This window comes from Bufo gargarizans, chromosome 2 (genome assembly GCF_014858855.1).
Source record: "Bufo gargarizans isolate SCDJY-AF-19 chromosome 2, ASM1485885v1, whole genome shotgun sequence".
Taxonomy (NCBI): Eukaryota; Metazoa; Chordata; class Amphibia; order Anura; family Bufonidae; genus Bufo; species Bufo gargarizans.
The window spans coordinates 715626067-715642465 of record NC_058081.1 but is presented as its reverse complement, the minus strand read 5'-3'; the positions used below and the strand labels follow the sequence as shown (position 1 = coordinate 715642465).

The window sequence follows — 16399 nt, the reverse complement described above, 5'->3', positions numbered from 1 at the left end:
TAGGAAGTGACATGGTCAGAGGACAAACTAAGGTCAAGAAGGCAGAGTTCATGCAATACTGTAAAACAGGCAATAGATAGGTAGTAAAGGATCTACAATCACCTAAAGAATTATTAGGAACACCTGTTCTATTTCTCATTAATGCGATTATCTAGTCAACCAATCACATGGCAGTTGCTTCAATGCATGTAGGGTTGTGGTTCTGGTTAAGACAATCTCCTGAACTCCAAACTGAATGTCAGAATGGGAAAGAAAGGTGGGCTACAACAGGTGGGTACCACTCATCTCCACTACAAATAGGAAAAAGAGGCTACAATTTGCACGAGCTCACCAAAATTGTACTGTTAAAGAATGGAAAAATGTTGCCTCGTCTGATGAGTCTCGATTTCTGTTGAGACATTCAAATGGTAGAGTCTGAATTTGGCGTAAACAGAATAAGAACATGTATCCATCATGCCTTGTTACCACTGTGCAGGCTGGTGGTAGTGGTGTAATAGTGTGGGGAATGTTTTCTGGGCACACTTTAGGCCTCTTAGTGCCAATTAGCCATCGTTTAAATGCCACGGGCTACCTGAGCATTGTTTCTGACCATGTCCATCCCTTCATGACCACCATGTACCAATCCTCTGATGGCTACTTCCAGCAGGATAATGCACCATGTCACAAAGCTCAAATCATTTCAAATTGGTTTCTTGAACATGACTGTCACGGCTGAGGATGGGGGAAATCCTCAGCCGTGCGGTGACGGAAGATGTCCAGTCGCTACTCGCCAGGAACACAGAATTAGGGAGCAGGTCACCTCCTGTTGCGTCCCTAACGCTGACCCTGTCTCCTACCTGCATGGGCCGACCTTGATGGTAGGAGGACCCATGCGCAGGAACCACGGAGCCCTGACTTACCCTCCGTCCGGTCCCTGGGCTAAGGAGCAGGGTAAGACAACCCACTACTCCTAGGAACAGAGGAGCAGGAGTCTCACTGGCCAAGCAGCATGAAGATGGGGGTAAATAAACAGGACAACGGATAAGACAGGTGAACCCTAACAGTTCCACACATACCTGTCTCAGTCTAGCTGACTGGAACCCGTGCAAACGCTGTCCACACAAACAAAGGTAAACAGCACACACATGAAGACACACAGGGACCAGGACATCCATAGCTGCACAAAAAGCAAAGACACAGGACATCAACAACTAATCACGCAATAATAACATATGACCGGAAGGGTGGCCCTTACAAGGAGATAGAAATCACAGGAGGCTGCTACAGCAAAGCATGACTGAAGCAACTTCCTGAGTCATGCCAAAGACAGAAACTATATAGGCCTAAGTGGCCACACCCACCGGTCAGACACACCCAGTGACATCACACACACTGGGAAGAGAGTTAACCCTTCCAGCACCACAGGAAAGGGAAAACACCAACTTAAAGGAACCGTGTCCAACACAACAAACACACTGTGGTTGTTGCCGCTGGCAACGACATGGGTGGCAACCGTGTCCTGGGAGTCATCCCAAAGGCCGGGACACTGCCACCACATGTACACATCACCAAACGTTGCCACGGGCAACCACAGTGCAGGAAAGGTGTCAGTGCACACCACCCAATACACAGAGTGCACACAGACAAACAACGGTGCATACATACACGCACACAGACTCCAAAGGAACCGCACACACACCTGTTGTCCGCGGCAACCGCACCTGAGACAAGAAACATCATGCCTCAAGCTGCGGTTGAAACAACAACCCAAACCGCGGGCAACAGTATGCGGCTCCCAAGGAGTCACGGCCAAAACCGTGGCCGTGACAATGACAATGAGTCCCCTGTACTAAAATGGCCCCCACAGTCACCAGATCTCAACCCAATAGAGCATCTTTGGGATGTGGTGGAACGGGAGCTTCGTGCCCTGGAAGTGCATCCCTCAAATCTCCATCAACTGCAAGATGCTATCCTATCAATATGGGCCAACATTTCTAAAGAATGCTATCAGCACCTTGTTGAATCCATGCCACATAGAATTAAGGCAGTTCTGAAGGCAAAAGGGGGTCCAACACCGTATTAGTATGGTGTTCCTAATAATTCTTTAGGTGAGTGTATATGGTCAGAAATCAGTACATGGGAGTCAGAACACAAAGTAGTACAAAACTTTCACAGGAACTACATAAGCTAGGAATTCTAATGCCCAAGCACCCTACCATAAGAAAAGATGCTATAGATCCCAAGGAACTACTATAAAAGACTGGTCACAGATTAACCCATGCATGTGATGGCCTTTTAAGGGCCAAGAATGCCATGCATGCTGTACGGAAGAGCACAGAAGCAGGACAAAGGAGGCAGGTACAGTCGTGAATGACAAGGCCACAGGGTAGTGAGAGGTAAATATTTTGACAGCCATGACAGAAGGGACAGGAGAGACCACAACATCCCGAGACCACTGGTATTAAAGGAGACAAAGTAAATTGTGCAAATAACGTCACATGTGTTTCATCAGTACTTCCATCAAATATTATATATATATTGGTCAATTTATTTGAGGACCACCTCTCCAGAAGGCCTTTTTTCAATGCAACATTGTGAGGTCATTTCAAAGAGGATTCACTTCACTCACCTTGGCTCTGTGTCCAAGTTACTTCTTCAGTAACATTAGGAAGTAATATATTATGTATTTTTTAAATGAATGTCTATCTTTGTAATCCACATAGGCGATGGAAAGCATTTTGGGTATTTGTTCAGGCTCATACTCATAGGAAAGAATCCTATGATATCCATAAAGCCAAATATGGCAAATGGAAATAAGTTTTCTTTATTGTTTAAGAATATCACATACCTCAAGGCTTGTTAGCTTTTTCTGTCTTTTCCTATGGAAACATTACAAAATGACATGAAAAAAAAAAAGAATAAAAACATTACAAAAAGTTTATTTTATAAAATATTGCAGTAAGCCACCTTTGCAAGATGTAAGAAGCACTTCAGTAGCCAAGGACATAGCTGAAATTGTCTTTGTCCAGCTGTCCTTGTACGGTTGGCTCTTCGTTTCAGGTACATGGCTCCTCTGTGTCTTCACTTGTCTTTTGGTCCCTTTCTATAATCTTCCGGATACACAATATCACGTGCACTGCTGAAAATATTGAATGGCCTCAATGGTGACTTGTCTCCAAGCGGCACATGACCCAGCAATGACATGCAGCTTGGGGACACATCACAGTCAAGGACAGTCATTGGCTGCAGTATTACATGTGACCTTGTCCATTTGGAAGTTTTCAAATGGGGACAGGAAAATCAGGGAAGATAACCCGGGAGCTCAGAACGTAGAGCAGCAGAAAGGAGATGATTATGAAAAACATAGGTACTGTATAACAGGCTGGTGTGGAAATTAAAAAGGAGTCTGCAGACCCCCATTAAAGGGGTATTCCCATCACAGACAATGGGGGCATATCGCTTGGATACGATATCATCTCAGATATTTTGTATTTTTTTACCTCCCCCTCCCTAAGCTCTGGAACCCAATAACAGCAATAGTAAATGATGTCTGAGTGATGCTATCATACATAGCTATGGGTAAACGCTTGTTGGATGGCATTAACATACAGCGTGTTTAAAAACATACAGCAGCAGTGCATGTCTCATGCTTTTTTATATTCCAAAGCCTCCAATAATTAACTCAAATCCATATATTTTTTTATTTTTCTGCTGGTTGTCTTTCATAGGGGCTCATTTCTTGCAAGAAGAGTAGACATTTTTATTGGTATTATCTTTGGGTACATAGGATTTTTTGGGGCAAGGTGACAATTTTTTATATTTTTCTGGCGATTGTCTTATGTAGGGGCTTAATTTTTGTGGGAGGAAGTTATGGTTTAATTGGTTACATTTTGGCATACATACAACTTTTGTATTGCTTGGTATTACACTTTTAGTGGCATTGACCTGATGGGGGTAGATCATGTTATATTTTTACATAGCTGTTCATTACGGACGTGGCAATACCTAATAAGTCTGTTTTTTCTTTTTCTTTTTTTCTACTGTTTATACTATTATAATACACTGACAGCATGCCTGCCTGTGAGACCCAGGGGGCTTACATAGGAGGCAACCCCTCGAAGCCTGCGTTAGGTATCGGGCTGCCGTTCCTGCAATCCGGTCCCCGTCAATGTAACGTGGGGACTCGATGGGGCAGGGAGGAAGCCTGTACCCTCCGCAAACCCTGTCTATGACACAGTGAGCACTTACTGCAGCATACAAGAAGCTAATACGCCGGGATCGGTGTTTGCATCAATGCCAGCACATACAGCATGGGCTCGGCTGTTAGAAACTGATTGAGTGGGCACATCTCCTGCATCTGCCCTATCAGAGCGCCATATATGTACGGCTATGGGATCCTATGGTTAAACACAGATGATGTCATGAGATTAAATAAATATTTAAAATGGTTTGGGGAAATGTGATGGTTGGCATGTGGCAATAGTGCCATCATGTAGGTCGCAGCAGCCTTACAGAATGTGATGGTAGTTAGGCAGACAGACAGCAAAAGGAGCAAGATGAGGCACTGGCAGCACGGCGATGTGTATTCATCGCAATCAGCCTGAACTGTGAGAAAATGTGGATATTGCTGCAGTGATCATGTATATATGCAGCTTAATTAAATTGAACCCCACCATAAAAAAAAGATTTCTGTGAAAATGGGAAGGGGATGAAAGTATTTGCTTGCAGATAGCTGCTTTTGAGCACTTCTAATGGGCACAGCCACAGGTTCAGAGACAGTTCTCTCCCGGTCTGTCAGCTGCCCTGCTTCTCGCTATTGCACACAACATGCACAAGTCATCTTTTGAATCCTAGCATTTCCTTTCACTCTCCCTGGCAATAAGCTTTATTGATTTCTGACTGTCCAAGTGTTCTTTATACTATGCTAGATTCATGGTAGAACACATGTTTTCACTTATTCCTCCCCCCACCATCCCAAAAAATAAGGATTTCTGTGAAAATAGAAAAACAATAAAGAATGTTTTTGCAGGTAGCTGCGTTTGAGGTTTGCAGCGGCTGTAGTTCTGCTAGGGAGCACAGCCAGCCTCAGCTCCTCACTTCTCACTCCCTGGCTGACAGCTTCCCTCCCTCCCTATTCTACACACACAATTCTTCTTCTTCTTCTTTGTAATTCTAACCTTTCCCTTCAATGTCCCTGGCAGTAGAATACAAGCTTGACTGAATTTTTTATGGTCCCTGACTCTCTAAGATAGTTTTCCTGGCAGACACTCTAACACCCAACCATCCTGATTCACAGCCCAGCACAGACGGACGTTCTGATTGTTCTGATAGGACACATCCCTGCCTGCTGCAGCTCTGATTGGCTCATCCAGGCTGTCTGGGAGCCAATCAGGGCAAGACCTCTCCCAACTTCCTTCATTGTGCTTATTTCCTGCTAAAATAGTATTACGCTCCGTTTTACTGGATTCGTCCGAAACTAACTTGAAAAGGTTCGGGTTCGTCTGCCATCTGAATAAAAGCAAAGTTTGGACTGAACCCGGTTCGGTATGAACTGGTTTGTTCATCTTTATAGGCAATCATAGGTGTAAAATGTCCAAATATCCCTGGTAGTGAAAGGAAACCTACAAGGGAAACCTGACAGCAAATATTGATTTCACTTGCATTGTCAGCACTGAAACATAAAGCACTACACTACGCTCATGAATATGATGGAGCTGTCCATGTAACCGCTGAGTCCTACTAGGCTTTGATCTACTGGCTGATAGAGCTTACAAATCAGAGATCATCTTCTATCAGCACAGGGTTCACATCACTGTTTAGTTTTCCATTCTTCTGATCTGTCCAAAGAGCAGAAAAATAAACAAATAAAATGATCCTATATTTAAAGCATCATGCATATTTAACATCCATTTTAGCCATTTCCACATAGGATCCGTTAATTTTTATGGAAAAAAAAATCTGTTATTTTAGATGAAAAAAATGGATCTCAGATGGAAATGGTTAAATGGATGCAAAATGTGCAACTGAGCCTAACAGATGCTTAATGAGATATCACACAGAAGTTATCACTGACAGTCATTAGGAATAGTTAACAATGCAGATATAAAAAACATTGATAGAGTCATTGATTATTAATATAGATTACCTCCAGCAAGCATATACAAGCAATGCAAGCATCAGTAGCATCAGTGGGCAGATGGCTCCAGTTGTTGACAGAAGAATAAGATGCTTGGATTCTTCAGCTGTACGAAGATAGATACTTTAGATGCAAACATGAACCATAACCATAAACCTAAGACCATAGCAGCTTATACATCGGGTGTAATGTGCTGTAAATACTAGATAGACATATACAGGTCCTTCTCAAAAATTAGCGTATTGTGATAAAGTTCATTATTTTCGGTAATGTACTGATAAACATTAGACTTTCATATATTTTAGATTCATTACACACAACTGAAGTAGTTCAAGCCTTTTATTGTTTTAATATTGATGATTTTGGCATACAGCGCATGAAAACCCCAAATTCCTATCTAAAAAAATTAGCATATCATGAAAAGGTTCTCTAAACGAGCCATTAACCTAATCATCTGAATCAACTAATTAACTATAAACACCTGCAAAAGATTCCTGAGGCTTTTAAAAACTCCCAGCCTGGTTCATTACTCCAAACCGCAATCATGGGTAAGACTGCCGACCTGACTGCTGTCCAGAAGGCCATCATTGACACCCTCAAGCAAGAGGGTAAGACACAGAAAGAAATGTCTGAAGGAATAGGCTGTTCCCAGAGTGCTGTATCAAGGCACCTCAGGGGGGAGTCTGTGGGAAGGAAAAAGTGTGGCAGAAAACGCTGCACAACGAGAAGAGGTGACCGGACCCTGAGGAAGATTGTGGAGAAGGACCGAATCCAGACCTTGGGGGACCTGCGGAAGCAGTGGACTGAGTCTGGAGTAGAAGCATCCAGAGCCCCCGTGTGCAGGCGTGTGCAGGAAATGGGCTACAGGTGCCGCATTCCCCAGGTCAAGCCACTTTTGAACCAGAAACAGCGGCAGAAGCGCCTGACCTGGGCTACAGAGAAGCAGCACTGGACTGTTGCTCAGTGGTCCAAAGTACTTTTTTTGGATAAAGGCAAATTTTGCATGTCATTCGGAAATCAAGGTGCCAGAGTCTGGAGGAAGACTGGGAAGAGGGAAATGCCAAAATGCCAAGTGTCAAGTACCCACAGTCAGTAATGGTCTGGGGTGCCATGTCATCTGCTGGTGTTGGTCCACTGTGTTTTATCAAGGGCATAGACTTCTTACCCCACGATAAATTCCAGAAAATGGACGGCACTCCAGTAAGATCAAACCTGTATAGAACCAGAGTGTAGCGGTCAAGACAGGTAATGACAACATGGTGAACCAGTGTGTCAACAGACCTTCCCAAAGTATTAACCCTGTACACACACGAATACCGCAGTGTGAAAACAGGTACATACCATTGGTGTCTTACCGCAACCTTCACTCAAGAGGCCTCTCCTCTCCAGGTATACAGATGCCACAGGGGGTAAATCCAACCAGTCAAAAGAAACCTCTGGGCTGCATCGCCGCAAGTTAATAATAAAGACATGAGTTATATATAAGTCTCAGGATGTTCGCCGGTTCTGGTAATATGAAAAAATAAAAAGATTACAATAAAAAATGATAAATAATATGCACATAGCCCATGAAAATAAAGCTCCTGCATATAATGCTGTGTTCAATTCTTCCACTTGCTCCTGCCCAGAGAAGTGCTGGATATGGTGAAGTGTAAAGAAATGATCTAAAATTAAAACAGAAAAGTATATGAGTATATATCTTTCAAAAATCTTGAAACAGATGTTAATAATCTCATAGTGTGTACACAAGATACAAGCCATTAACCTGATGACCACTGGAGGCAAACCACCCCCTATACAACATCAGCAAAGTAGAACTCAATGTTCAACCCTTTCGGTTAAAGGCTGTCCAATCTGTGAATCCAGCTCAGCTCCCGACGTTTAAGCATTTTGGACCTATCACCCCCACGCCTAGGCTGGGGTATGTGGTCGAGAATCCAGCATCTCAGATCATTCTCCTTGTGTTTAGCCTCAGAGAAATGCTTGGATACTGGTAAATCCACATGTTTTTTCCTAATGCTTAAGCGGTGGTTGTTTAACCGTGTCTTAAAGTCCGTCGTCGTTTCACCCACATACAACAAGTTACAAGGGCAAGATAAAACATAAATTACATAACTGGAGTTGCATGTGAGGTGAAACGGAATGTCATATGATACACCTGTACTGGGATGCACAAACACCTTCCCTTTTCTGATGTATCTACAATTGACACAACCCAAGCAGGGGAAACACCCCAAGCCGGGTTGTGTCAAAGTAGTCTGTTTTGAGGACACCTTGGGTCCTATGTCGGCTCTGACCAACTGGTCCCGTAAATTTCTTGAGCGCCGATAGGAGAAAAGTGGTGGACACTGGAATTCCGGGATACCCTTGAAACAAGAGCCCAAGAGGTCCCAGTGTCTCCTGAGTACTTTATTAATCTGGGGGCTCAGTTCACAATAGATAGATACAAACGGTATTCTGTCAGTTTTTTTGAAGTTTTTGCGCTGCGATAGTAATTCATCACAATTCAACATACGAACCTTGTCCATGTGCTCATTTAATAATCGCTGCGGGTAACCCCTACTGCGAAACCTGTGAGCCATGGATTCAAGGGTCACGTCAGACCTGTGGTCATCGGACACAATACGTTTCACCCTGAGAAACTGGGAGAATGGCAAAGACTCAACCATTCTTCTGGGTGATAACTATTGTAGCACAAAAGAGTGTTAGTATCGGTGGGTTTGACATATAACTCTGTGTGTAGCGCACCTCCACAGAGTGTGACCTTGGTGTCCAAAAATTGAATGTCTGTCTTTGAATGGACGAGAGTGAATTGCAGACTGGAGTCATGGCTATTTAAAAAGCCATGAAAATCAAACAACTGCTCTTCACTGCCGGTCCATATGAGGAAGATGTCGTCAATGTATCGCCACCACCTCAGCACATGTCTGAAGTGGTGGGATAGAAAGACAACATCCTCCTCAAAACACAGCATGAAAATATTTGCATACGTGGGGGCCACGTGAGACCCCATGGCCACACAACGCAATTGCAAATAAAATGCATCTTGAAAAAGAAAATAGTTATGGCGAAGAACAATATCAAGTAGGGTAATGATGAACTCGGAAGCTTGAGGAGTATAAGTAGATGTCAATAAAATGTTTCTAACCGCCTGGATACCCCTTTCATGTACTATGGATGTGTACAATGGAGTTACATTGAATGATGCTAATGTCAAGGAGGAATCATGCGCCACTTCAATGTGCTGTAATTTAACAAGGAAATCTGTGGTGTCTTGTATATAAGAGGACCCCCCAATGGAGAATTCCCGCAGTATTTTGTCTAGGAAGATCGCTATGTTGCTGGAGATAGAATCCGTGCCCGAGACTATCGGACGTCCCGGGGGATCGATAAGGGTCTTGTGAATCTTGGGCAGCACATATATCACAGGAGTGACTGGATGTGCCACTTCCAAGAATTCACGCAGACCCCCATCGATAATACCAGCAACCACAGCATCCTCCAAACACCTGCGTATCATAGCAGTTATTTTGAATCTGGGGTCAGAGTCCAAGACCCTATACACTTGTGGATCCCCAAGTTGCCGCATGATCTCATTGACATATTTGTAGGTATCCATGACTATGACCGCCTCACCCTTGTCTGCTGGTTTCAGGACAGGGGAGGGGTCAGATCTAAGTGCGTCTAGAGCCTCCACCTCAGCGCTAGTCAGATTGGGGCGCCTGAACTTCAAATCTCCCTGGGCGGAAGATCGAAGCTCAGACAATCCCTGTCGGACAGCACTGATGTAAGCTTCTATCACTGGTTCATTGATGTTGGGCAAAAAATTGCTCCTCTGGAATAAATTCAGAGAACCCAGAGTGCTCTTGTTTCAAGGGTATCCCGGAATTCCAGTGTCCACCACTTTTCTCCTATCAGCGCTCAAGAAATTTACGGGACCAGTTGGTCAGAGCCGACATAGGACCCAAGGTGTCCTCAAAACAGACTACTTTGACACAACCCGGCTTGGGGTGTTTCCCCTGCTTGGGTTGTGTCAATTGTAGATACATCAGAAAAGGGAAGGTGTTTGTGCATCCCAGTACAGGTGTATCATATGACATTCCATTTCACCTCACATGCAACTCCAGTTATGTCATTTATGTTTTATCTTGCCCTTGTAACTTGTTGTATGTGGGTGAAACGACGACGGACCTTAAGACGCGGTTAAACAACCACCGCTTAAGCATTAGGAAAAAACATGTGGATTTACCAGTATCCAAGCACTTCTCTGAGGCTAAACACAAGGAGAATGATCTGAGATGCTGGATTCTCGACCACATACCCCAGCCTAGGCGTGGGGGTGATAGGTCCAAAATGCTTAAACGTCGGGAGCTGAGCTGGATTCACAGATTGGACAGCCTTTAACCGAAAGGGTTGAACATTGAGTTCTACTTTGCTGATGTTGTATAGGGGGTGGTTTGCCTCCAGTGGTCATCAGGTTAATGGCTTGTATCTTGTGTACACACTATGAGATTATTAACATCTGTTTCAAGATTTTTGAAAGATATATACTCATATACTTTTCTGTTTTAATTTTAGATCATTTCTTTACACTTCACCATATCCAGCACTTCTCTGGGCAGGAGCAAGTGGAAGAATTGGACACAGCATCATATGCAGGAGCTTTATTTTCATGGGCTATGTGCATATTATTTATCATTTTTTATTGTAATCTTTTTATTTTTTCATATTACCAGAACCGGCGAACATCCTGAGACTTATATATAACTCATGTCTTTATGTATTAACTTGCGGCGATGCAGCCCAGAGTTTTCTTTTTGACTGGTTGGATTTACCCCCTGTGGCATCTGTATACCTGGAGAGGAGAGCCCTCTTGAGTGAAGGTTGCGGTAAGACACCCATGGTATGTACCTGTTTTCACACTGCGGTATTTGTGTGTGTACAGGGTTAATACTTTGGGAAGGTCTGTTGACACACTGGTTCACCATGTTGTCATTACCTGTCTTGACCGCTACACTCTGGTTCTATACAGGTTTGATGCTTAGATATACCTTAGTATGCCTGTACACAGGTTAAAGGTATTCCTCCAGTAACAAAGATGGCGTTTTGTAACGCTGATCGATACTGGGCATGCACCGTTTCAAGTCAAGGGCGTCTTGATGACGCAACGATGTTGTCAAGGTCTGATGATGTCATAAGTCCGGGACGGGTGTTACGCCGCGTCTGTGTACTGGATTGTATTCAACGCTGAATAGCCACATGAAATATGTCTCCGGTTGATGTCTGGTACGTCCATACTGTTATGTCCCTGCTCCACCCTCTGTACACATGTGGTATCGGACACACACATCGATTAGTCCTGTGTGCCCGATCGATGGGTGTGTCTATGGATCCACATGAGATATGCAAAAATGCACTTGTAACATGTAACCATGTGATATATATGTTATTTTTATTTCACAGCACATATTGTTTTTCACTTCCTTATATGTTATTATGACACTGTCAGGTTCTGTAAACACACCCGAAGTGGGATGTGTCTTTTGGTTTTGTTCACATTTTTTTGTAATTGTGCAGTCACTCCCATTCATGGGCGTGTCTTTGTTAATTTATTCACCTATAAGTTTGTTCTCATACACATTGTATCTCTGCTTGAGAAAGGCTCATTTGGAGCCGAAACGTTGCATCGGATGGTTGAATAAAGGTATCACCGATTTTTTTCATCTTACTGGAGTGCCGTCCATTTTCTGGATTATATATATATATATATATATATATAGATAGCAAAAGGATGAGGCAGCACTCCAACTTCAGGTGAAAAACCGTGGATCCTTTATTCCCTTGTGCAACGTTTCAATCGCTCATTGCGATCTTTATCAAGCATGTATATATATATATAGTACAGACCAAAAGTTTGGACACACCTTCTCATTCAAAGAGTTTTCTTTATTTTCATGACTATGAAAATTGTAGATTCACACTGAAGGCATCAAAACTATGAATTAACACATGTGGAATTATATACATAACAAAAAAGTGTGAAACAACAGAAAATATGTCATATTCTAGGTTCTTCAAAGTAGCCACCTTTTGCTTTGATTACTGCTTTGCACACTCTTGGCATTCTCTTGATGAGCTTCAAGAGGTAGTCAGCTGAAATGGTTTTCACTTCACAGGTGTGCCCTGTCAGGTTTAATAAGTGGGATTTCTTGCCTTATAAATGGGGTTGGGACCATCAGTTGCGTTGTGGAAAAGTCAGGTGGATACACAGCTGATAGTCCTACTGAATAGACTGTTAGAATTTGTATCATGGCAAGAAAAAAGCAGCTAGGTAAAGAAAAACTAGTGGCCATCATTACTTTAAGAAATGAAGGTCAGTCAGTACGAAAAATTGGGAAAACTTTGAAAGTGTACCCAAGTGCAGTCACAAAAACCATCCAGCGCTACAAAGAAACTGGCTCACATGCGGACTGCCCCAGGAAAGGAAGACCAAGAGTCACCTCTGCTGCGGAGGATAAGTTCATCCGAGTCACCAGTCTCAGAAATCGCAGGTTAACAGCAGCTCAGATTAGAGACCAGGTCAATGCCACACAGAGTTCTAGCAGCAGACACATCTCTAGAACAACTGTTAAGAGGAGACTGTGTGAATCAGGCCTTCATTGTAGAATATCTGCTAGGAAACCACTGCTAAGGACAGGTAACAAGCAGAAGAGACTTGTTTGGGCTAAAGAACACAAGGAATGGACTTTAGACCAGTGGAAATCTGTGCTTTGGTCTGATGAGTCCAAATTTGAGATCTTTGGTCTTTGTGCGACGCAGAAAAGGTGAACGGATAGACTCTACATGCCTGGTTCCCACCTTGAAGCATGGAGGAGGAGGTGTGATGGTGTGGGGGTGCTTTGCTGGTGACACTCTTTGGGATTTATTCAAAATTGAAAGCATACTGAACCAGCATGGCTACCACAGCATCTTGCAGCGGCATGCTATTCCATCCGGTTTGCGTTTAGTTGGACCATCATTTATTTTTCAACAGGACAATGACCCCAAACACACCTCCAGGCTGTGTAAGGGCTATTTGACCATGAAGGAGAGTGATGGGGTGCTGCACCAGATGACCTGGCCTCCACAGATGGTTTGAACCCAATCGAGATGGTTTGGGGTGAGCTGGACCGTAGAGTGAAGACAAAAGGGCCAACAAGTGCTAAGCATCTCTGGGAACTCCTTCAAGACTGTTGGAAGACCATTTCAGGTGACTACCTCTTGAAGCTCATCAAGAGAATGCCAAGAGTGTGCAAAGCAGTAATCAAAGCAAAAGGTGGCTACTTTGAAGAACCTAGAATATGACATATTTTCAGTTGTTTCACACTTTTTTGTTATGTATATAATTCCACATGTGTTAATTCATAGTTTTGATGCCTTCAGTGTGAATCTACAATTTTCATAGTCATGAAGATAAAGAAAACTCTTTGAATGAGAAGGTGTGTCCAAACTTTTGGTCTGTACTGTATATATATATATATATACGCACTTCACTACTGCAGCTATATGATGGTGAAAGCGTTTAGTGACGCATTACATTACAAAAAGAAAAATATATACGCAGTTCACTTCTGCAGTTATATGTGGTGAATGCATTTAGTTACGTAATTCAGTTTAAAAAGAAAAACATATTTACTGTTCACTGTTGTAGTTATATGTGGTGAAAGCGTATAGTGGCGTATTTCAGTACAAAAAGGATAATATATACACAGTTAGCTTCTGCAGTCATTTGCGGTAAAAGAGGTTACTGGCCTATTTCAGTACAAAAAGAAAAATATATTTTCAATTCAGTTCAGCAATTATATGAGGTAAAATAGTTTATTTGCCTATTTCAGTGGTGAATTTCATTACAAAAAGAAAAATATTTATGCGCAGTTCACGTCTGCAGTTATATGTAGTAAAAACGTTCAGTGGTCTATTCAGTACAAAAAGAAAAATATATTCTCAGTTCACTTCTGCAGTTATATTTGGTAAAAGCGTTTATTGGCGTATTTTAGTATAAGAAGAAAAACATATTCTCAATTCATTTCTGCAGTTATATGTGGTAAAAGTGTTTATTGGCGTAATTCGGAACAAGCAGAAAAATATATTCTGAAATCACTTCTGCAGTTGTATGTGGTAAAAGAGTTTAGTGGCCTATTTCAGTACAAAAAGAAAAATATATTCTAGTTCAATTCTGCAGTTATATGTGGTGAAAGCATTTAGTGGCGTATTTCAGTACAAAAAGAGAAATATTTACACAGTTCACTTCTGCAGATATATGTGGTTTAAGCGGTTTAAGCGGATTTCATTACAAACAGAAATATATATATATATATGCAGTTAAATTCTGCAGTTATATGTGGTGAAAGCGTATATTGGCGTATTTCAGTATAAGAAGAAAAATATATTCTCAGTTCACTTCTGCAGCTACAGTCCTGATCAAAAGTTTAAGACCACTTGAAAAATTGCAAAAAATCATATTTAGCATGGCTGGATCTTAACAAGGTTCCAAGTAGAGCTTCAACATGCAACAAGAAGAAATGGGAGTGAGACAAAACATTTTTTGAGCATTCAATTTAATGAAAACAACGAATAAACTGAAACAGGCTGTTTTTCAGCTGATCAAAGTTTAGGACCACACCTCCAAAAAAAAACTAACCCCCCCAAAACAGAAATCCAACTTCCAAATATGAACTCAGTAATGAGTAGCTCCACCGTTATGGTTTATCACTTCAAAAATTCGTTTCGGCATGCTTGATGCAAGCGTTTCCATGAGGTGAGTGGGAACATTTCTCCAAGTGGCGAAGACGGCCGCACAAAGGCTATCTACTGTCTGGAACTGTTGTCCATTTTTGTAAACTTCACTTGCCATCCATCCCCAAAGGTTCTCAATTGGATTTAGATCAGGGGAACACACAGGATGGGCCAAAAGAGTGATGTTATTCTCCTGGAAGAAGTCCCTTGTCCTGCTGGCATTGTGTACTGTAGCGTTGTCCTCTTGAAAAACCCAGTTGTTACCACACAGACGAGGGCTCTCAGTCATGAGGAATGCTCTCTACAACATCTGGACATAGCCAGCGGCTGTTTGACGCCCCTGCACTTCCTGTAGCTCCATTGTTCCACTGAAGGAAAAAGCACCCCAGACCATTATGGCGCCCCTCCACTGTGGCGCGTAGAAAACATCTCAGGTGGGATCTGCTTGTCATACCAGTGACGTTGGAAACCATCAAGACCATCAAGGTTACATTTTTGGTGCGCTGGTGCGCTGTGAGAGACCCTGCTTATGTAGTTCAACAACCCGACCACGTTCAAAAAGGGAGAGTGTTTTGCCTTTGCCATCACAACGTGTGACTACCTGACAGAAAATGACAATGAATCCACATCTTTGCACAGATTTGGCCTTTTAAAGGCATGTGGTCGTAAAATTTTGATCAGCTTAAAAACAGCCTGTTTCAGTTTAATTGTTATTTTCAATTAATTGAATGCTCAAAAAATGTTTTGTCTCACTCTCATTTCTTCTTGTTGCATGTTGAAGCTCTACTTGGAACCGTGTTAAGATCCAACCATGTAAAATATGAATTTTTGCCATTTTTCAAGTGGTCTTTTACTTTTGATCAGGACTGTATATGTGGTGAATGCATTTAGTGGCGTATTTCAGTACAAAAAGAAAAATAGCTACTTAGTTCACTTCTGCAGCTATATCAGGTAAAAGCATTTAGTGGCGTATTACATTACAAAAATAAAAATATATATGCAGTCCACATCTGCAGCTAAATGTAGTGAAAGCATTTAGTGCCATATGTCATTAGAAACAGAAAAATATATACGTAGTTCAATTCTTCAGTTATATGTCATGAAAGCGTATAGTGGCGTATTTCAGTACAAGAAGAAAAATATATTCTCAGTTCACTTCTGCAGTTATATGTGGTGAAAGCATTTATTGACCTATTTCAGTACAAAAAGAAAAATATGTAAGCAGTTCACTGTTGCATTAAAAGCATTCAGTGATGTATTTTAGTACTAAAAGAAACATATATATGCAGTTAAATTCTTCAGCTATTTGCTGGAAAAGCGGTTACTGGCCTATTAGAGTATAAAAAGAAAAATATATTCTCAGTTTACTTTTACAGTTATGTGGTAATATTGTTTATTGTTTATTTCAGTACAAGAAGAAATATATATTCTCAATTCACATCTGCAGTTATATGTGGTAAAAGACTTTATTGGCATATTTCAGTGGCTTATTTCATTACAAAATTAAAA

General features: G+C 42.0%; 1 protein-coding gene and 1 long non-coding RNA gene across 2 annotated transcripts in view; one reads left to right on the top strand and one right to left on the bottom strand.

Moving 5' to 3' along the window:
• LOC122929123 (B-cell receptor CD22-like) overlaps window positions 1-16399 on the bottom strand; it is a 518995-nt gene that overhangs the window by 421403 nt on the left and 81193 nt on the right. The gene's annotated exons all lie outside the window — the stretch shown is intronic.
• The window catches only part of LOC122929125, a 202218-nt gene continuing 191942 nt past the window's right edge, over window positions 6124-16399 (top strand). Inside the window, exon 1 of the long non-coding RNA XR_006387957.1 lies at window positions 6124-6223. This is a non-coding gene — a long non-coding RNA (uncharacterized LOC122929125). The remainder of the gene's footprint in view (window positions 6224-16399) is intronic.